Genomic DNA, 21,985 nt, shown 5'->3' with positions numbered 1-21,985 from the left:
CTCTCCCCCCACACCCACCCCGTGCACTTGTAGAATTTAAATATCCCTGAGTAGATCATTCCATGTCTCAGAGACACGTGGGTGTCATGTGTATACGCACACATTAGGCGTGTTCCATGACATTGACGTTCAACAAAATGCTCCAAAATGACAATTTTTGAAAATGTGAAATATTATCTGAGTGTGAGTGTGTGTGTGTGTGTGTGTGTGCTAGGTATCATCTCTCATCGTCTCAGCCATTTCTTTTGTTAGGTGTTATATTTTTAATTGTACATGCCAACTATCCCCCACAAGGCTATATCTTACACACATATTAATACAATGTGTGTATAATACGGATTATTTAGAATAGTTCAGTGTGTCATATTTTGACTCTGTGTTCTGTGTGACTATATATAATTTGCAAACAGAATATATAACATTCTACATAGTGTATGTTTATACGTGTGTGTGATATCACACACCCACGCATTTAACCAGCACACAGAAGTAGTGTAAATTACCATACATTTCTATAATCCCCCTTTCTCAGATATTTCAAACTATTTACATAGAAATGGCAGGACCACACCCTGGACCTGAGCCTGCTGTCCTTCCTCAGACACAACTCCCAGTAACGTCACTTGCCGCTGTGCCTTAGCCGAGACCCATTTTGCATTATATTTTGTTTGATACGAGTGTCTTCAGCCTGACCTGACAATCGTGTTCGCGCGGGTTACAGCGTGGGCCGGGGGTGGAGTTTTTAGCCCACACGCTGGACTGTGCGATTCTAAACAGAAAACAATTCTATCAAATGTGTTTGAATCTATTGTGGATAAATCTTCTTCCCACAGGCCGCGAGAAGCTCCGGATCGAGAGGTTCACACGTAGAATAACGTCAGAAAAATCTCATTCAGAATGTACATATTTTTAAATATGGAATGAAATTACAGAGCCGCACTGTGACTAGACACTATACACTATGGGTGTGTATTACACACACGACACTATTGACACAGAAGTCCGTGTACACACTAATGTCTGGGTCTATGTGCGCGTAGGTCTTTTTATAACAATATGTTTGCTGTGCTCATTAAACCCTCGTATAACAGACACACAGAATATGGTTATAAAAGCGTACACCTATTTTATAACGCCATTGCTGAGGTGTTTGTTACAGGAGTGTCTGATTAGTACCCCAACAATATTGTTACGCAATAGGTACACGCACTTTTATAACAATATTTTCATGTGTTTATTATATCTGTGGATTTAAAATTAATGATGTAATATGTACAAGATAGACGTATACTATGTAGTCTTACATAAACGTATAACACAAATAGTGTGATAAAAGTGGATACATGTACAAAACGACACACACACGTTTTAATAAAAACGTGTGTCCTATCTGCATATTAAAGTGTTTCGTGCGTGGTTCATTGCAAACGCCTTTCTAGGTATGGTTTCCAGGACTCGGCTTAAGCATGTAAATATAGAAAATATTACTGGGAAGCCTTAATGAGCAGAGGGAGTTTTAATATATTTGTTTCCAAATCAGTGCAACTGCTTGCACCATGCAACCCTCTTTCTTTTCAATCCTCACTGTAAAGCAGAGGCTTAAAATGTCACTTTCTGTATTGTCGGGCCTTTTTTTTTGAGAGAGAGAGAAAATATATAAATAATGGTCCTTCTAATTCCCGTCTCTCTCCACACACACACACACACACAGGCTGGACACTCCTTAAACGAGCTAAGATCTGTTCAGCATTTACCGTCGAATTCCAGATGGAAACAGGACACATTCCGAACGGTCTTTTCTTCTCTCCTTTTTATCCCCCGTCCCCCGTTTTACATCGCCATGCACAGATGTTTGCAGCCTACCTCAGAGAAACGAAGGGGCTCACGCTTAGACTCCGAGATGTAAAGAAACCCGCGCAAAAGCTGTCTCTACTGCAAGACCCCACCGAGAGAGAGTTTCACCTGGTGAAATAAAAAGGTATCTCGCTCCCTGTGTCCCGTCCCCCCGCCACCCCACGATACACGCGCGGCTTGCCTACAGCTGAATTTATTTAATAGGGAGAGAGAGAAACAGGTAACCTCCAGGAAAAAAAACAGGGTGATTATTTTTAAATATCTTTGTCTCACAAAGAGACACCCGCCGCACACGTGACATCCGGCCTCTTTTCTTGCTAGTTACCTTCCAGGTATATCTCGGACAGGGGCCCAAAACATTCCCCAGGAAGGCTTAAGGGACTGGGGACACATTCCGAATTCCTTGAAATACCTGATCCCCGCTTAAACAAGGCCCGGCCTGCCAAAGGAGCCACGTGCGGGGAGCTAAAAACTTCTCAACCATGAGGGAGTGTGTGTGGGCTGGGGGGGGGGGAGGAGGGTCCTACATTAAAAAAAAATCCCAGCCCTTTATTTTGCACTGATGAAACTGCTTGATGGGCTGCTCTGATCATGTATTACCTATGGGCTGCTGCGGGAAGTCCACACTTTTACAGCCCCGACCAAATTTCCCTTCTGCACATAATGTAAGGGCTGCCACACATGACTGGAGACAGGGAAATAGTCTCTAGGAAACCCGGGGGGGGGGGATCCCCAAATTGTTCCCCCTTAAATCCTTTCGCCAAGACTTTAAACACCCTGGGGAGAGCTCTCCAGCTCAGCTCTCCAAGGCTTGTCCTTGCCTTCCAGCCAGAGTCCCGGCTTGCTTTTAGCTACGTCTTCACACAGATCTTCACAAACAACACCTTCTGTATTGCAATATTTGCTCTTAACCACCGTGAAAGGCAAGGATGGGAAGGACCAGGGAAAGACTGAAAAAACCAAAACCAAACCCCTGTCCGGGTCAGTTTCCTTTCCTTCTCTCCCTGTCAGACAGCCAGGCACGTCCTCTCCATCCTCTTGACTCACTCATTTTAGTTTTAAATAAGCTTTTAGGCAGTTTTAAAAATTAATAACAATGGAGCAAATGTATATCCATACCAGCACAAGCTTCGGGCCAAGAGGTGACCTTTCCTATTTGACACTTACCTGCATAATTTCTCCTGCATCCCTATCTATTTCATTTAAATGGGCGAGTTGGTGTGTGAGTGTATATATGTATATATATGTTCCAGAAGATAGATAGATAGATAGATAGATAGATAGATAGATAGATAGATAGATAGATAGATAGATAGATAGAGGGGGTGTCTGGGGATACATAGATAGAATGAACCTTCTTATGAAGCAAAATACCTTCACTCCAGCAGCCATATTGGACTCTGGTGTAAACACAGCACACACACACACACACACACACACACACACACGAAGTAATGTATCCAATCAGCAAATAAACAAGAGCCAAAACCGACAGACTCAGAGGAGGAGACATGACTTTTTATGAAAAATGGGACAGCAGTTTAGTCTAACGGATATTTAGAAAAATGTAATAGCCTGGTGTGTTGAAATCAAATCGCAAAAAAGGGCCTTTCTGTCACCAAATACCAGCGGGCTGCCCACGGGTATTCTGAATCCGTTAACTGCTGTAGTTTAAAAAAATCCAAACCCCTTTAAATCATTTTCAGTTGCTTCAGTAATTGTAACACTTCGGGCAGGGTTCTCACCCCTCCCACACAGCAATTTGTACACTTGTGCACGTGTTATCACTGATACACATAATATACACAGCCATCTAGTCTGATTGCGTTTGAGAGGAGACCCACAATTTCTAAATTGCCTTTGGATCCTCTCTGCAAATGTAACGACGTGGTCTCCTTTTCTGAGCTTACCTAAAGAGAGAGAGAGATGGGGGTGCAGGGGGCGGGGTTTGCTATAATACCAAAGAAGCAAATGCTCCAACTTGGACTAACTTTCACAGAAAGATGTAAACTGAAAGCATTTATTTTAAAAAATACCGGGGTATTTTTTAACAAAAAGAAAACCCAAACCAAACAAACAAAAAACCAACCATTAGCTCGGGGGTAACTCGCGGTGGTTATAGGAGCAGAACAGCGACTGTCAATCGCAGGAAATGTGCCATTTCCCAAACGTATTCGGGGTGTGATCAAAATACAACTAGCTGTAAAAAACTCAAGAGCCCCCTTTGCCTGAATGAACGGTTCCTTCTTAATTACACCAGGAAAGTCACAGAACTTGGTTCAGAACAAACACAGCGGCAGATTATTAACGCACCAAATCAGGTCAGTTTCACTGGGCTAGCTAGAATCTCATTCAGTACAGCCAAGGAGTTTCCTGATCCGAAATCTCACCCCTTCCGAAGGCTAAAGCCGGGGGAAATGATATTTTAAAAAGCAGAAATAAAACCAGCTCTGGGATTCCGTGTATAGAAATTGCCCCAGCATCACAGCCAGGTGAAATGACAATCGTGGAAAAATAAATACATAAAGCAGGAATATGCTCGGGCCTACACTCCAGTGAGGAGGCAGGTGGGGGATAAAGCCACGTGTAGTGGTATTTCCTTTCCCTTTTATACCACACATTTCTATATAACACTCCGAGACAGAAATACAGGCTGAAAACTATTGATGTGCAATTTTATCCCCGTCTCCCGGCAGAATTCCAGGGTTAACAGTGAGCGAATGGATTCGGGGCGACACGTAGGATCCATTGTAAATAACACATATACAAATGGAACTGTGACCCAGACATCCAGGATGAACATTGCTTTCCTTGTCAATCTCACCGAAATCTAGCAGATCCCACAGCAGATCTCTCCGCAGAGGCAGCGAACACTTCTGCGAAGGTACAGGCGGGTTTACATAACACATCCTATCAGCTCATTTGAAGCTAAAATTTGGTACCTTTCCAGAGAGATTTTAACATTTTACGTATTATTAATTTATTATTATTATTATTTCAATTTTTAAAACTATCACTCACCGCGAATGGCTCTGAGCAGATCAACTTATTCAGAAACAGCGTACAAAAACAGGTTAAAGAGGTTTTCAATCAGAGCCTAAGCCAGTATGTTCCCAAAATCGAGACTGGAAATATAGCTCTTGCCATAAACTATATATCTAGCAGGAGGGGTGGGTTGGTTTCGCCCACCCCCACAGCTGATCAGCCAAAAGGTGCTTTAGCAACAAAGACTAGGAGGGTATTTTTCGGTCACATTTTGGCCTCTTCTGTGCAGAAATATTCTCCCTGCGCCTGCATGCTTGGCAAAAGACTGACTTCCCTGAAAAGCAATCGCTTCCTGCTCCAGCAAGTGCATTAAAATATCTGTGTCTCACACGCGGGGCAGACAGTCCAACTGGTCCTAAAAGATTCAGTGCACTTAATACTTCAGACCATCATTAATAATCAAATCATAAACCCAAACAAAAAATCAAACTTGTAGCAGGATATTTCCCTCTGCTGCAGGGCAGCTGATCGGTAAATACTGCTGAGAAAATCAAAGCCTTAGACATCTAGGAGATGCGCAGCAGCAGAGTGCGTCTGTGCGAAGATGACCCGGGATACTCTCGTCTGGCCCCCTGGGGTGTCTAAACCAACACAACGCTTCTCCCTCGCGGTATGAAAAAAAAGTTTCTTGGTCTTTCTTTGGCCAGGAGCGTTACCAATGAAGGCGCAGGGGACGGCAGGCATTTCAATGAGAATTACAACGGACTGAAGGACGCGCGCAAACACACACAAAATACACCAGCAGCCAAATCCTGCCCATCCCAAATCCAGCGTACTAACCTCATCCCCATCAGCCTCCGAAATCCGAACTGCAAACCCCCGCTCTCCACACACACTTACACCTCGCTCCCCCACCCCCAGCAAGTAGAATTAAATCTCTCCCTCGAGCCACCTTCCCTACTGTAACCCCACCGATGGGGGCTCGTTCCCTGGGAACTCACCAAGGTTATCAAAAGTGGGTCGCCTTTGTAAGTTTGCCAGAGTGCCCGTCTCTCCCCTTTTGTGTCTCCTTCCCAGAGAAAGGCCCTGATTAATTAATTTCACACTGTAGCCCCAGAGAAAATTTTCCCACAAACAAGTGACCGGGAAGACGTGTAGCCCCAAAGAAAAGAAGTCAACATCAAGTTCAACAGCACGCGGGAAGGTTATTATCATAACAATAAAGTCTGAGCGAACAGAAGTCTCCTCAACAAGAGGGACTGGCGTCATGGCAGTCCCCTATTCACACCGCTAGCCACATTTTCCCAGGGTCCTTAACAATCACACAACTGTTTGTCTTACACATGCCAACGTTTGGGCATGGAGTTTGCCTTATGATAACAAGAAATAATGAAGGCTTTGGGGAGGGGCGGGTCATTACAACCCCCCCCAAAAAAACCTAAGGAGGGGGAAGGAGAGAGAAAAGTACCAGCCCTTGAAAGAAGAAGAAAGAGCATTTTAAAAGAAAAATACAAATAACCCCCCCAGCCATCAGCTCCTCCCCCCACTCCCTGCACCCTGTGTAGACGCGCCCAGAGACGAGGTGGCGTTGGACAGACTGTCCTAAACAGCTAAACTGACCCTGGGGCCAGGAGACCTACAATGCAAAAGGAAAGTGGGGGGGGGGAGTGAAACATTGTTACTTACTTGTTGATTCCAAATACTAATACATGCGGGGGGGGGAGAGAGAACCCCCTCTCCCCCCAAATTGCAATTTCTTTGACCAGGTTTCCAAAGAAAAACTTTGGAAAAAGCCCATCGCAGCCTGAAGCTCGTCACGAAAGGCTGCAGGCGGGTCAGCAGACCCCGCGGCAGGTTCTAGGGTCCGGGGCCGCCAGACCCGTTCAGCTCCTTCCTTGTGCTTGGCTGGGCTGAGCCATGGGGGGCGGGGAAGCGATCGGGGAGGGGGGAGAGACTCTTTCCTAAACTTTGCGGCCACGTCCCCACTCCCCCCCCCCCCCAACACACATTTTCTCACAGCTCCAGCGAGGGATGAGGAGGGAGCGTCTCTGCCCGGAGTCCGTTGCTGTCGGTCCCCCAAAGCGGCCCGAGCCGCTGTGAACGTGTCCAGCACTCCAATCAGCAGACCCAGCGGTCATTGTCCACAGTGAATTGGGGTCCATTGTTCCGAGCTCGGCCTGATCTGCAGGGAGGATTTGTTTTCACGCCTTTGGTGTCCGCCCCCCCCCCCCACACACACTGAGTTCGATGGGGGGTGGGTGGGGAAAAATCACAGAGGAAGCCCCAGTTTAATCCGAAACCCCCCCACCAGTGCCGGCAGAGAATCTACAGCGAGCACCAGCCTCGCAGGGTCCCTCTCATTTAGAAGACAAGTTGCTAAGCCGAGACGAGCAGCTCTGAACGCTGGCTGGGCTGGGCTGGGGCTCGGGTTGTTCTTCCGGCTCGCTCCCCCTTTTATTCCAAGTTCAGAACTTTTGGCCGAGGTGCTAAAGGAGGGAGGGTTGCCGAGGAGCAGAGCGCTCGGCTCCCCCGCCGCCCGCTCCGGGAGTGTCTGTAACTTTCAGGCTGCCAGCAAAGGCAGGCGGTCCAGCAATTCTCACGGTGCATCAGTCAGCGGGTGGATTGATGAGCAGGAGAAGAGGAGAGAGGGGGAAAAACCCCAGAAAGAAAAGATGAAAGGGGAGTGAGTGTGTGTGTGTGGGGGGGGGGGAGGGTATTTACCTCCTACACGCCCCACATCTGCATCCTGAATGATTTAGGTACCACACACACCAACTACCCTCAAAGCTATTAACGCTTCAGCAGAGAGAAGGGGAGAGGGGGGGAAAACCAGAGCCCCAGGGTCTAGGTTAGGAGAAGGAAGCTCAGAACGCTGGCTGCGAAGGAAGCAAGAAAAACAAAATCAATCCACCCAGGGAAGAGCAGATCCAGCCGCAGCTCTCGCCTCGGGAGAGGGCTGCGAAGAGGTATTGGAAGCTGAGTCTTGCTGGTCACGTTGTCTTTACGTGGGGTTAAATAGCTACGTCTGCTTGTCACCCCCCGCCCCCGCCCCAAGACCTCTGGCATTGCAATGGGGGCCTTTGGAGGAGTCTGGCAGAGGCCTAGACTGACCGGGGGGAGGCAAATGACGGCCCCGCGCACAGGCCCCGTGAGAGGAATGTCACCCAAACATCCATTTTGTCCATTTTGGAAATGGAGATGGGAGGCAAAGGGAAGAGAGAAAATGCCCCCCTCCCCCTTGCTCCATATTTTACTACGTAAAGCATGACGTCGTGACGTTGCGGAGCAGGATAGGTTAGCTGCATTCATATTTTAAGGGTTTTTTGCTGGGGGGGGGGTCGAGGCGATGCTGCATGTCTGATCTTCTAGAGGAAAAATTCAGAACAGTGGAGACTTAAAATACTAGTACAGGATAAATCAATAACCCCTCGACAGTTAATCTAAAACCAACCAACAAATAAATACCCCCCCCCGTGGGGGTCTTAGCCCTGCTGTTTTGTAAGACTGTCTCAGCCTTGATTAGTCTCAGCTCCTGATCGATAGGAGCTGATCAGGTTCCTAGAGCAGCTTTAAAGCAACGTTCAGAAACCAGAACAGACGGAAGAACAATTCAAATAGCGGGGGGGCGGGGGGGCTCTGCCTTTCAGCCCGCCTAGGGGCTGGAGCTGCTCGGAGACACGGCTGAGCGAAGGTGCTTGGCTACCCGGGGCATTTCAGGGTCTTCTTGCCATGCCGAGAAGTCCCTGTTCACGGTACCAGGTAAATTGGGAACCCAGGGGCAGGCGCGTTGTCGAGGTGCGTGGCTGGCTGCGGTGCAAGGGGTCGTGGTGTGTTCCCCAGACCGACCTCTGAGCCTGTGGGGAACAGTCACCTTGTCCCCTGGCACTTCAGCCGTGGGCTGGTTTCCTTTGGCTGTTGCTAGTTCATATTTCTAAACTCCCAAGAGACAGAAAATAAATCACGTCGAGAAGGGAGCACTCCCACTCTTCATTCCCTGTGTGTTTGTAGGGGGTGACGCTGTCTATTTATAGCCTAGATTTTATAGGAAGAGAATATTTGCAAAACAATCCCCATGCCCTCCCTTCTGCTCGTATGCGTTTACTCTTTTCTTTTAACAGCTCCCCCCCCAAAAAAAAACCCAGCAATTTTTGAACCGATGGCGACTTTTGTCACCGGATTGAAGTGTAGACCCTGCCTTCGGGCTGTAAAAACCACGGCCGGCAGAGTGGGCCCCGAGACCACTCGCAAAAGTTTGTTAGAGGTCGTGAACGTGGCTAGCCAAAGAGTGAAACTAACACGACCCCCCCCCATAACGGAGCATTGTCTCTCTTTGCAACTAAGGTGAATTCTAGGACAAACCGATGAAAGGACGCTTTAAAAACACCCTCGGTTTGTTTGTTTTAGTCTCTGCTTCAACCCTTTGCTTTCCAAAATCGGTCCTAACGTGTTGTAAGCACTTTCTATCCAAGGCATCTCCCAGGCATCTCCAGAAGCGTGTCTAGGAATTGGAAATCCGTATTTTAAAATAGCTGGTTCTTCTAACGATCCTTCCCAAGAGCCCCGGGGTAGCGGGGGCCGCTCACCGGGCAGCCTTAACGGCGGAAAACACATCGAAAGCCGGGTTAAACGAGAAACCTCTTTTCAAACGGTAATATCTGCAAACAGGCCAGGAAGGAGATGTCAAAGCAGCTACTCCCAGCGGAGAGAGCCCCACATCTCCCAGCCTTTACACGGGGGTCTGGAGGCTCCTGTCAAAGGTTTCCGATGGGAAAGTGGACACGCCACGTTCCGCGGGTGCAGACCCCTGGCTGCTGGCCGCGGGCCCCAGCCTGGGATAAGGGGCCCGCTGGAAGCCAAGGCTGTTTGCACGGCACCCGGGGCCAGGCTGCTGAGCGGTGTTTAAGGCATCTGCAGATACGCACAGACTTCGGGACAGCTGGACGCCTGTGTGTGCCTTGCTCCGCCTCACCGAGCCGCTCCCCGCGCACCAGCGGGCTGGAACGAGCCGAGCGGGAGAATTTGGGGCCCGTCTGCACAGGGTCGAGTTAGAGACTGGGGCAGCCCAGCGAGGAAATGTTAACCCCCCCCCGCCCCGGGCTGTTCCGCGCAAGGAGCGGGGCTTGATTTCGACACTAGTTCAGAGGAAGGAAACACCGGGCTTCCTGAACGAGAAGAAAATAAATCTCTTCCCTTCTGTAGGCAGCAAAAATACCCAGAGCCCCAGGCGGTATTTACTGGGGCAGACTCCGTCACTCGCGGGGTATGTTCTTTGCTCTAAAGCCACTCAAATGTTGGGGCACCCGCGTGTCTGGGGGGGGCTCCCCTGCTTTCGAGTTGGTGTCAACTTGTGCAGGGGGACCGCGCGGTGGTTTCCACACACGCGGCTACTGATGCCCGGCCGTGACCAAGTGCCCAGAGCCCGGGGTGCGGAGGAGACGTGCCCTGCACCGGGGTCGAGACCAGACCAGGGCTGACGTGGAGCAGCCCGGTAGCAATGGTGCAGGGCTGCGGTGCCAGCCAGATCCCTGGTCAGACGGGAAATGCAGAGCGCCCGGGGGGTTCGGTCCTCCAGGCTGCCGGGACAAACAACTTGTAAAGAACCGGCGAGTGGGTTTCATTCGGCAAGCTGCAGGCAGATGGGTTCTTATTTGATTTTTATTTCAGATCAGCAAGATGCTAGGCAATTAGCGGAGAAATAAAGGGCAGATTTTTAGAGATGAAGGGAAAGAAAATGGCCAGATAGATGCAGCCCCCATTTGTTAAACGCGGTCTCATTTCCCACCCCTCCCGAGGCTCGCAGGGCCTTTACTGGAGCCCGTGAGAGACCTGCGATAGGAAGGTAAAATCTAAGCGTAAATCTAAACAAGGTACGTGTCGACCTCTAGCTCTGACATACGCAGACCCTCCTCTTTGGCGGCACCCAAGTTTTACCGTCCCATGAAGGTAGCTGGACGACAGACGCCTTGGGGAAGCCGGCTCAGCTGTGAACATGGAGACATCTGGGACGGAGCCCGAGGCGGGTTTGCCTGTTCGGGGTTTTGTGGCTACGCCGGGGTGCCGGATCCAGGCTCTGCCATGCGTGTGTCGTAACCCCCCCCGGCCCCCCGTGTCCTGGGTTAAAAGTTTGCCAGGCCAGTTTGGCGCCACACGGTCGGTAGATTAGCGGTCGCTAACAGTAATTCCTGCTCATCACAAATTAGCCACAACGTAACTCGGAACCTTCGGGGGCCTTTTCGCTGGTTAGGACCAAAATCGCTTTTAGGGGTTTTTTTTATTTTATTTTTGGCCGTCCCACAAAATCCAAGGAGGTTGCTCGCTCTGCCCTTGGGGTGTTTGACTAGCCTAGAAAAGCAGCCGGTGAGCTGAAGGTTTCCTGCATGTCTTATCTCCCCCGACACGAAATGCAAACGGAGCCCTTCATCCTGTGTTTACATTGCTCACAGCTTACACAGGAGAGTTTCTTAAGGGTTAATTAGCGTCGTTAAAAATCCACGGATTTCACCCCGCCGCCCGAGGGGGAAAGCATTCGGCTTTAAGGGAAAAAAACCCACAGGTACAAAACCCAAGCTGTAAAATCCACAGCGACTTCTTACAGGGATTGGAGGCATTTAAAAGAAGAGACCCTAGGCTGATAACGGGGGGTGCCAGGCGCAGGTCTAGGGGTGTAGCAACGGCTGGATTTCCCTGATGTTTTTAACGTTTGCAAAAGAAAGATACGTAGATTTGCAATTCAGCCTCCTTAAAATGTTACACTCCAGCCCCCAAACAGACACACACAATTCACGCTGGTCTTTCGGGTACAGGCGCAGGAACAAGGGCAACAGAAGTATTGCGATGACGGAGATGTTTTTCTTTTGGAAAAGAAATCGCGTGGTCTCTGTTTGAATTCACTCCGGTTTATGTTCTGCGCACGTTGTACCGGGTTGCGGGGCATATACATCCCCTCGCGTTAGAATACAGCCCGAATCTGGATTTTATAGACACACCCTCGTGTCTGTATTTAGTGACTTGTACCTGTGTGGCCGGACACACACAAAGATACACAATCCAGTAAATGCACACACGCATGGCTGTGTTGGCAGTTATACGGGTAAGTGTGTACCACACACAATCCAGGCCATTGTAACACACCCTACACCCGCTGGATCTAGCGGTTTAGGGAGTTTGGAGCGTGTCAGTCAAAAAATCCCGTTTCGGATCCTGCCAAAGGGAGGCGAACCTCTGGCTCGGGGGGCCTGGGACAATTGCACTTTAACCATGTCCTCAAACGCCGGGCTCATTTCTGCGGTGCAGAGACACCCCCTGCCCGAGTTTTGATTCGGAGTGTGCAGCTTTTCGGCGAGGACACGTGGCGCAATGCCCCGCGAGAGGGTGACCCGGAGCCGGGTTTCTCGGAGAAAGCCCCTTGGGGAACGCAGCGCGGAGTTCCCAGCGTGCAAATCCCACACAGGCCAAGTTTAGCCGAGAGCTACACACGCCGGTCCGACCCCCGCAGGTCATTCCCCAAAAGACTCCTCTGGTCCCGCCTGTGCAGGTAGAAGGTTTTGCTTCTCTAATGAGTTCTGCTTTTGCATTTATTGGCTAACGAATATCGGTCCAGACTGTGAGCTGGGTGGACGCTCTGGGCTGTTCGGGACCCGCAGCCTCAGTGCAGCTGAAACAGGCTTTGTCGGAAGGGTTTATCCTTGAGCCAGGGGCTGGAGCCCCGCGAGGCTACCTGCTCCCTGACTCAGGCTACGAACAAGGGGGCGGGGGGGTTAGTACAATGGAAAAGAAAGGAAAAGCCACCAAGGATCCAGTTGGGAACAGGTTCGCAGACCTTCCTCGCGGTCTCATTTCCACGAGCACCTTCGACCCGGTCACTTGAAAGGAGCGCACCCAAAAGCAAACCGGGTCTGTTCTAAAGCGCTGTCGAAAACAGCGACACCTGTAGGCGGGTTAGATAATTTCCCCCTCCCCTGCCATAGTCAGAACATTATTAGAGCTGTGAAAAACCAACCAACCCACCAGGCTGATTTCTGCCGCCACTGCGGTTTGTTCACGTGGGACTGGGCAGAAGTAGAATCACCCCCCTGTGGGTGCCGTAGTTAAAACAGGCTCCTCTGACCCATATTTAGCAGAACGCTCTGATTAGATGTTGAAAGGCAAAGCCAGTAAAATCTTTCCCCAGTCCAAGGCTTGCCTTTTTTTTTTAAAAAGGGGTAAACTCCCCCTTGTCTGTGCATCCTTCCTAAGGTGAATCTGCCCAGCTCCTTTCCGCTCTCTGTCCGAGGCTGCGTGGCCACATCCTTCCTGAAACAAAGATGAGGCTGTTATTTTATGCTCTAACATTATTATGCGTACTTAATATTCATGCACAGAGCAGCCATCTCTCTCTCTCTCTTACACACACACACACACACACGGCTCAGGGTGTTAGAAATCAGCCTGGACTCTGCACTTAGGAGAAGGTGTTTTACAAAGAGAAGCATTTGACTTCGGGCTCAAAGCCTCTCTTGCAGTGGCTTCCAATATTGCGTTTTCCCGAGTTTGCACCCAGAGGAGAAGAGCAAGATTATAGACATTTTTTAAAAGAAATAATTTAAAAAAAGACATAATTAACTTAAAATGCCCCCAATTCCAGGCATGGCAAGGTAGGTTTTGTCGCCGAGAAGCAGCAGCTTCTCTTAAAACAAAATAGAAGATAAATTCCCCCCTCTCCAAACCTGATCTTACTCTCCCGCAGAGCTTCTCTCCGGAGGTGAAAGCCCCTTTTGCAGCCAGAAAAGATTCGAGTCCCAGGAGCGACTTACTCCACTGGGGAGCTGTATTGGAGGAGATTTGGAGCCCGGGACTCTCTCTACCTGCAGCCGATAAACCCAGCACCGACTCTCTGGCTAGTCTTTGGCAGGGGGAGGAATTCATCAGACGATCAAAACCTTTTTGATCTTGTTTAAGGACAAACTCCAGGGTGAGCTCTGGGCATCTTGTAAACACAGACAATGCAGGGATCGGGACCAAGGAGACTAGATCCCACCGCCCCCCTTTCCGAAAAGCTTCTGTTCTGTCCTGTTGCCTCCCACCTAGGCCTGGCCAGGGGAAGGCGGGTGAGTGAGTCATTGATCAGAGCTTCCTTCCCAAAGAAAAACCACTTCCCCACCTCTTCGGCTATGCTTTCTACCCACCACGGACTCTCCCCCTCGCCCTCATGCCCGATCCAGTATTAAGGGTTTTAAATGTTGATGAATTAGGCAGGAGACAGGCAAAGTGGGTTCTGACATTTGTCTTTGAGAGCAACTGAAACCAGTAAGCATCTCCAGACACGAAATTCCTTCTTTCCCTCCACTTAAGGAGGATGGGGGGGGAGAGGACATTTGTCACACACCCCCCCACTACCTCTTTAAAACCCACCTCTTTCACTGAATTCCCTCCTAGGTAGGGGCGGGGGTGGGTGGAAATTGCTTGTGTATTTTGACTCCCTGTTAATGTTTTGATCAAAAATTCATTAAAAAGAAATCTCCATTGCAGCTAGTTATGAATATTTTAGTGCTTTTGCAAAACAACAAAGAGAGGAGGGAAGGGGGGGGGGGAGCCGAGGCATAAATCTGAATAAAGAGGAGGCGGGGTGTGTGTGTGAGAGAGAGAGCGCGCCCAGCATACCGGCTGCATTGACAATGGAGGAGGTTCCCAATGTCCAGCAAAGCTACAGGTGGAAAAGACCCCGCTGTGCACGGCCAGGTACCTGCGTGGGCCCTGCCTTCCGCCCCGTGCTGTAGTGACCTCCAGATATTGACAGGCATGGGGGGGGGACCCTGGAGAGGAGGCGGAATCCCCGTCCCTGCACTAACGCCTTGTACTTTTGTATTGGAGGTTGACTTCCTGGAGTCACTCCCCGGCTTGGGATTCTGCTAATTCTGGGGTGAAACACAAACCAACTCCACGGGGGCTGGCCAGTGACTTCAGTGGGGCCCGGATTTCAGTGTGTGTGGGTCACAGCTAGCAGACAGCCTTCTCACTGATACACCGCCCCAGACCTTAATTGAATAGAGACCAAGGCGGAGCAGGGAAGCCGCCCCCCCCCCCCGGAGCGTCCCCAGCTCCGGGAGAACAAGGCCCCTGGCGCACCATACAAAAGGTTCAGTTGTCGCCCATTGAGGCGCAGAATGCAAGGTGCTGGAACTAGGGGTGCTGGGGGCGCTGCTCGCACCCCCGGCTTGAAGGGGACCCCATCATACCCAGGGGTCACAGTTTGGTTCAATGGCTCCCAGCACCCCCACTGTACACAGTGTTCCAGTCCCCTGCAAAGGTGGCCCCTGTCCCCCGCCCCCCTCTCCCCTCCCGCCCCGTGGAGCACAGCCAAAGGCCTTGAGGAGTCAGGGGCTATTTTTTTTAATCTGGGAAGGCCCCTCCGCCCCCTAGATGGAATGAAAAGCTCTGGGATCGCTCCAGCCATGGGAAGGAATCGGGCTGGTGAGGGGAAGGGTTTAGGGCCGGGGCCATATGCGGCGCAAGGGTCAGAAACCTGGCGATTCAAGCAGGCGGGGGTTGGGTGAGACTCACCTCCGGCCTGTCAGTTTCTTGCAGAAAGCAACTGGCCGTGGGGACGGGCGTGGGGAGTGAACCCCTGCTTCAGGGGTGGCTTGGGTGGGTGGCCACCCTGGGAGTCTGTCCTGCTCCCCCCCGCCCCCGCTCTGATCCCCAGTGCACACCCCCAGGCTGGTGACCCGCCCACCTTTCCCACAAGGTCGCAGCGCCTCGCAGATGGGAACCCCCCTGGCCAGGCAGGAAACCCAGACCTTCCCCTGCGCGCTTTTACCCGGCGCTCCGAGCCCACGGGGACGGTGCTTTTACACGCAGAGGCTGTGACTCTACGGCAGCGTTACAGAGCGGGGCAATTAACAAGCTGCTCGGGGCAGGACACAGAGGAGGGGGCCAGCTCCGTTTATTATTCCAGTGAAGAGCTGGAGAGTTTGGAGCCAGGTCTGATCTGTTTATACAGCCCCTCCGCCCGCACATGCCCCTGGTGGATCCCTGTGCCTCGCGCATCTGTATTTAAAACCCTCCGCCCTCGCCTTTAAAGTCTGACCCCCTCTCCCCGTAATCCCCTGCTTCAGCACTCACGGCCCTCTGGTTCCGCAGACATTAGCTCCGGGGAGCGGCCCCGAGAACCGAGCCCCCCCGGGGCTGAGAACCTGCCCCTCTCCCTGCTGTCGCTGGGCTGAAGCGAAACACGCGGGGAGTTTGGGCGAGCCCCAGTCACATCTGGCACAATCAGCTGGTTTGTTCTGTAAATGAGCCCAGTGTTATCCCCCGCCCTTCCCCCCAAAATATTTAAACCACCTCCCAGACGGTCATTATCCAGCTTAAAGACTTGAGATCTGAGGGCAGGGCAGGGCAGGGCAGGGCAGGAGTGGAAAGGACAGATCATTGCATTTCACTCAGGGAAACAGCGTCATTTTTCATTTGATTCCTCCCCGGTTCCTCGAGATGTCCCTTTGTGATCGTTTTCCTCCCCCGGAATTGGCAGGTGAAACGTAGGATCCAAATAACCCGACATTAACCAGTTTCCGGAAGATCCCGATCGATTGCGGAAGTTCTTTGACGCCCCAAATCTGCGTGAGCAGAAAACCAGATCGAAATCGTTCCCCGCTGGTGTCTGTTGCTCTTGGCAGGGGAAAATGCCTCATGTCTGCTCCCCGCCCCAGGACACACCCGGAGAGGAGTCACCCGTCACCTCCCCGCAGCCAAACCAAGGAGCAAACCAGGGTGCGGTTCCACGGTCACCGCTGTTCACCCGAACCGACTTCTACCCCCAACAGCAAATCACAAAGGGACCAAATTTCCTTGGAGAAACAATCGCAAATCTCCCCGCCCTGAAAGTGACCACAGAGCGACCCCCGGAAAAGCCAGAACTAACGAAACCCACAAAATCTTTAGCCTATTGTCATCGAAACAATGGGTCGGTTCTCTCCGGACTTATACAAGTTCACACCAGGACTTGGAAATAAACGTATTTAGTCATAAGAGAGGGCCCCGGTCCTTATTTCTAGTTTTATGAACTTTAGGAGTGATCTTGGGAGAAAGGTTTATTTCAAGTGACACCTTTGGGGGAGCAGGACTGTGCCGGGGCAGAGATCGGAGCTGGGGGGCTCTGCAGGACTTTAGAGCTTAAATACACTCAGCTGCTGCTCACACAAAAAATCATCCTCACGTCTGCAGAAAACCCAGGATCGCGTGGGATTCCGGGATTATATTTACTGCCCTGCCTAGCAGCGAAGGGGCACCAGCCATTCCCTCGTGCAAAGTCAGAGCCCCAGCTGCCCTCACCTTAGCCAGTCCCGCCTTGGGGAACCGCTCTCCCCCGTCTCCACTTTAACCAGGGGGCCCACACACATCCAACGACAGTTAGTCTGCGGGTGTCGCTTGAACCCGGACATCTCCGCAGCTCCCTTCTAGCGGACTCAAGCCGGGGGAGCGAGGGTGGGAGCAGCTGGGCCCTCGGCGCGCCCAGGGGGCTTGGCCAGCGGCTTTGCTCCTTCAGCTTTTCCTCCAAGAAAGATTCGCGCACTTACATGCATTGGGCATGGGGCAGGGGGGTTACTCTATTGAAACCAGTGAATACGCCCCCTCCCAGCTGGGACCGACCACCGCCTACTCCACTCTCCCTGCGCAGCGTGGCCCATGGGCCAGCAACGAAACCCAGCTGGCCAATACCCGGAGAAGACTCGTAACCCGACCGCCAGGTCTCGGCCACAGAACCAGGCTCGCTTCTCCCAGACCCTGCTGGGCCTTGGCCCCCGTGTCCACCCCAGACCTGGGGTGGCAAATGGTTTTCGAGGAACACCCCAGCCCGCAAGCTGCTCCTCCCCCTTCCCGGAGTTCCTGGGCCAGCCAGCTCCCAGCGCTCGGCTGAGAACCTGCCCCACTCCCACCCCCGCTTCCAGTTCTACACCTCCTCCCTTCACCTGCTTCACCCCCCTCTTCTCACGCTCGCTCGCCACGGGGTTTCTAGTCTGGAGTTCGTTACTGGAGCTAACTGGGGTAAGCGAACCGTTTGTAAACGCTGAGCGGACACCCCCCAGGGCCGGGGTCCAGCTAGCGGACACCCCCCAGGGCCGGGTCCAGTGTGTATAGTGGGGGTACTGAGAGCCCTGGAACCGAACTGCAAACCTGCATATGATGGAAACTACTTCAAGCCAGGGGGTGCAACTGCCCCCCTCGCTCCAGCCCCATGCATGGGGCTGCAAATTCTCCTCTCGATCGAGGCTGTTTTCCACCACTTTAAACCCTTTATATTCTGCAACCCGAGACAGCCTCTTGATGCACGGTCAGTACCCAGTTCTCTCCTCCTGCCTAGAGACCCCACCTCCTGCACCCCCTCTTCCAGCTCCAAGCACATTGTTAACACGTGGCCCTGACCTCTTTGCCGCCATGAGCGGCTGAGCTGCATTTCAGGCCCCCCCAACCTGCCTTGTCTGTGCAGATTGGTGTGGAGTCACGTGCCCAATTACACACTCGCTTTACAACTAAGCGGGTCATTAGCGGACACAGCTGCCCTTTAGGACAGTTCCGGGCCTAGACTCAGCGCACGAGACCTGCCTACGCCCCCGGGATGGAGCCAGGAAGAAGGACTTTGTACATTGGGCTCTTTTCATATTTTAAGACCTATTTAATATGCCCAAATGTCCCGGCGCTCTACACATCAAGTCTCAACATCGCTTCCCTTCTTTTCAGACTGGATTTGGGAGTAAATTTGGAGTATCAATGGAGAGCAGACAGACCCTTGGGAAGTCAGCTGCCTCATGTCCACAAACATCCTCATGGTGTAAATACACTTCGTTTAAAATAGGTCTTGATATCAACTAAACCCGCTGCCTTCGGGTTTGAACGGTGATCTTTACATGGGTCCTGAGTTTCGAAGAAGGAACCAAAGGGAAATAAAATCATTATCAATCCCGCCTCCCCGCAAGAACCAGGCTCTGCCATTGCGTCCAATGCGTCACGCAAAACACATTGATCTTTGGGGTGAAAACTCTGCCCCTGAAGGTCCCTGGGACAGGGTGGGGCCCATGCCTGGATGCTGAGATTTGAAAACCAATTGTGGGCACCCACATAAGTTAGGACACCGAATATTTTGTTCTCACAAAGGCGACTAGAGAAGGAAAAGCCACCCTTCCCAGGACAGGGGCGGCTGGTAGGTCCGATCCACCCCCAGGGAACTAGATAGATCCCCGGGTCTCTCCAAGTTCTGTTGTAATATAAAATAAACCAACGCACGTGTGACACCAGATCCCCCGGCAAAGGCAGCTGGAGAGCGTAACCTGGACACAATCTACACACAGGAGAAGGGGCTCGGGTGTCAAGAGAGAGAATTCCGGAGTGGGGAGAAAGTTACAGGCAGTCCCGCTGCAAGTCATTTTTAGCGACTTTGCCTCCCCGGCCCTCATCCCACTAGCGATCGATGGAACATCTGAGATCTCGCACTACTCAGCCTGGTGCCGTTTTACCCGTCCAGGAACCTTCACTACCCACCTGGCCTGACATACGGACTAGACCGGAGCGCAGCTCAAGCCACTTCCCAGATTGGTCAGGAGCCAACGCGGCTCTAGAGGGCTTGGGGCTGATACCTGCCATATATACATGGCGTGCAAAAAACAACCAACCAACCCCTCCCAAGACCCTCCCTGAAGGAGGATGTTACCCTTCATTGCCTTTCCACTGAACCCCCCTCCGAAAACTGACCTCCTGTTGCGGGAGTGCTGAATGTTTATACGGCGAGGCTCAACACTGGGTCATTTCTCTCTCGCTGTTCTTGTGTCTCCCTCTTTCCCCAGATCACATTGCAAGGATCCAGCCCTAAGTCTTCCCCACATGGTCTCCGCCCCTCGTGTGCCCGAGCTGTCCCAGTGGAGGCCGTTATACATATAAGAAATAAGACCTTTATTTATTTTCAACCAATAAAGACAGTCCGACACCTGTTCTACTGTGGGGGGAAACTGAGCGACTTATCCTCTCAGCGATAAATAGATGAGGGTCAGAGCTGGCCAAATCATAGCTGTTTCTGAATTGCTTACGAGTGTATTTTTTCATCAGATTACCTACTCGGCTACCTCAACGTAGCCTGGTCTATACATGCTGCCCTAAAGATCAGCATTCCCTGCCTTTCCTCATACGTGATCTGGAATAAGGGTGAGAAGGGGATCACTTGAAAGTGCAGATCTACAGAAAAATAGCGTTAAACTGCTTGGCAATGCAACCTGCAGACCCCGGACACGCTGGAGAATATCAGGAACCTTGTCTGTACAGATCAAAGAGGGCAAAGGTATTGTTTCCCCAGTATCCTCACAACAATGGGACAACCTGGTTTCAGGACCGATCATATTCCAGGGAGCTGCTCATTGTTAAAATCCACACGCCTTGCAGCTATGTAACCGTTTAGAGAGCAAGACAAAGTGCCAGATGTTTGATCTACTCCAGGTCCCTATTATCGTCATGCAAAGATTAAAATTATACAGTTCAAACAAAAAGAACAGGAGGACTTGTGGCACCTTAGAGACTAACCCATTTATTTGAGCATAAGCTTTCGTGAGCTACAGCTTCTTCCAGTGCAGGAGGCGCATCTGGAAATACACCCAGAAACGAAAGAGAAGAAAGGAGACAGAGAGAAAAAACCAGATGGCACCTGGTAAAGATCAGATTTTAGCGTTATATTTAATCTTGCAGACCGATGTCTTTCCTGGGAGGAGCACAAACAGTGGGCGCTATTTGACTGGCAAATGACGGGAATTCGCTAAAAGATCTTTTGCTGTCTCCCAGCGACCCGCAGGCCCCCTGCGAAACACGCGCTTTGCACCTGCCCTGCTGCGCGGGGATGGATGTTACCTTGTACGGCCAGCCAACGCCACGCGAGAGATGATAAAAACCAACAAGCAAAACTGCAACTATGGAAAAGCACAACCTGGTTCCATTCAGGTCCTGAACGTGGGCGAACAAGAGGAATAGTGGGAAACTTCTGTGTTTCCCCCATCATGTGCTGGGGTTAATTTCAAGTTAATATAAAGGTCATTTTTACAAATGTTATCACCTTGATTAGATGGATAGCTAGAGGGGGGTGCCTGGGGACGGATGGATAGCTAGAGGGGGTGTATGGGGACGGGTGGATAGCTAGAGGGGGGTGCCTGGGGACGGATGGATAGCTAGAGGGGGTGTATGGGGACGGGTGGATAGCTAGAGGGGGGTGCCTGGGGACGGATGGATAGCTAGAGGGGGTGTATGGGGACGGGTGGATAGCTAGAGGGGGGTGCCTGGGGACGGATGGATAGCTAGATGGGTGCCTGGGGACGGATGGACAGCTCGATGGGGTGTATGGGGACGGATGGATAGCTAGAGGGGGGTGCCTGGGGACGGATGGATAGCTAGAGAGGGGTGCCTGGGGACGGATGGATAGCTAGATGGGGTGTATGGGGACGGATGGATAGGTAGGTGGGTGCCTGGGGATGGATGGATAGCTAGGTAGCTAGATAGCTAGTATAAAAGAACATGCAGTAAGCAAAGTAATGCCAAGTTCGATGGGTAGCAAATATCCCCAGGAAATGGCTGTAGAGGAGATGCGATGCTGATGCTGCGTTATTAAGTTTTACTTTGTTGCTCCGTCCCACTCTGAAGCAGAAACTCACACGATCCTTTTGAAAAGAAAAGAACCGTGAACCCTGCGTGGTTCCGCGCTTTGTTCCCTGCGCCTAGAACCGCCCAGGCTCCTCTGAGCCCAGGGGAGGAGAAGATACTGATTTTGTCTTGAGTAAATCTTGGCCCTGCACGTCTCTTTTTGAAAAATCACACGCACTGCCCCCGTCCCGTCCTTGGTTCCCTGCCCCGCGAGACGCAGAGGCTGCAGAAACGCCCTGGCACCGGCAGATTGTGTCTGGCTTCACAGAAGACGCTTTAGTGGCCCTTGCTCTGTGTCCTAGTTACAGACAGACTGAGGTTTATGCTGGGGGGCGGGTGGGACCAACTCCCAGGGACGGACAGTAAAAAGCTTAGGCCGCAGCCAGGCCCCCAGTGGAGAAGGGCTGCGGCTGTAGGAGGGAGAGATCGGCCCAACAGAGGCGTGAGCTCTGCCCGCGGGAAATGTCAGGACGGGCATCGGTTCGTTCCGGGGCCCCGCTCG

General features: G+C 51.5%; 1 long non-coding RNA gene across 12 annotated transcripts in view; it reads right to left on the bottom strand.

Moving 5' to 3' along the window:
* The window catches only part of LOC141977659 (uncharacterized), a 127,741-nt gene that overhangs the window by 101,643 nt on the left and 4,113 nt on the right, over positions 1 to 21,985 (bottom strand). For 2 of the 12 annotated variants that reach the window (XR_012636258.1, XR_012636256.1), the window contains one exon: positions 10,771 to 13,131. The exons of 1 other annotated variant lie outside the window; for it this stretch is intronic. This is a non-coding gene — a long non-coding RNA (uncharacterized LOC141977659). Of the gene's footprint in view, positions 1 to 4,875; positions 5,036 to 5,679; positions 5,702 to 5,840; positions 6,125 to 6,525; positions 6,761 to 6,846; positions 7,483 to 9,761; positions 9,781 to 10,770; positions 13,132 to 13,544; positions 13,918 to 21,985 lie in introns of those variants that run through there. 9 more of the 12 variants (XR_012636261.1, XR_012636268.1, XR_012636271.1 and 6 more) reach the window with 9 other exon arrangements.

Source organism: Natator depressus, chromosome 25, assembly GCF_965152275.1.
Source record: "Natator depressus isolate rNatDep1 chromosome 25, rNatDep2.hap1, whole genome shotgun sequence".
Lineage (NCBI taxonomy): Eukaryota > Metazoa > Chordata > Testudines > Cheloniidae > Natator > Natator depressus.
Note: the sequence above shows the minus strand (reverse complement) of the source record. Positions and strands in the feature narration are given on the sequence as shown.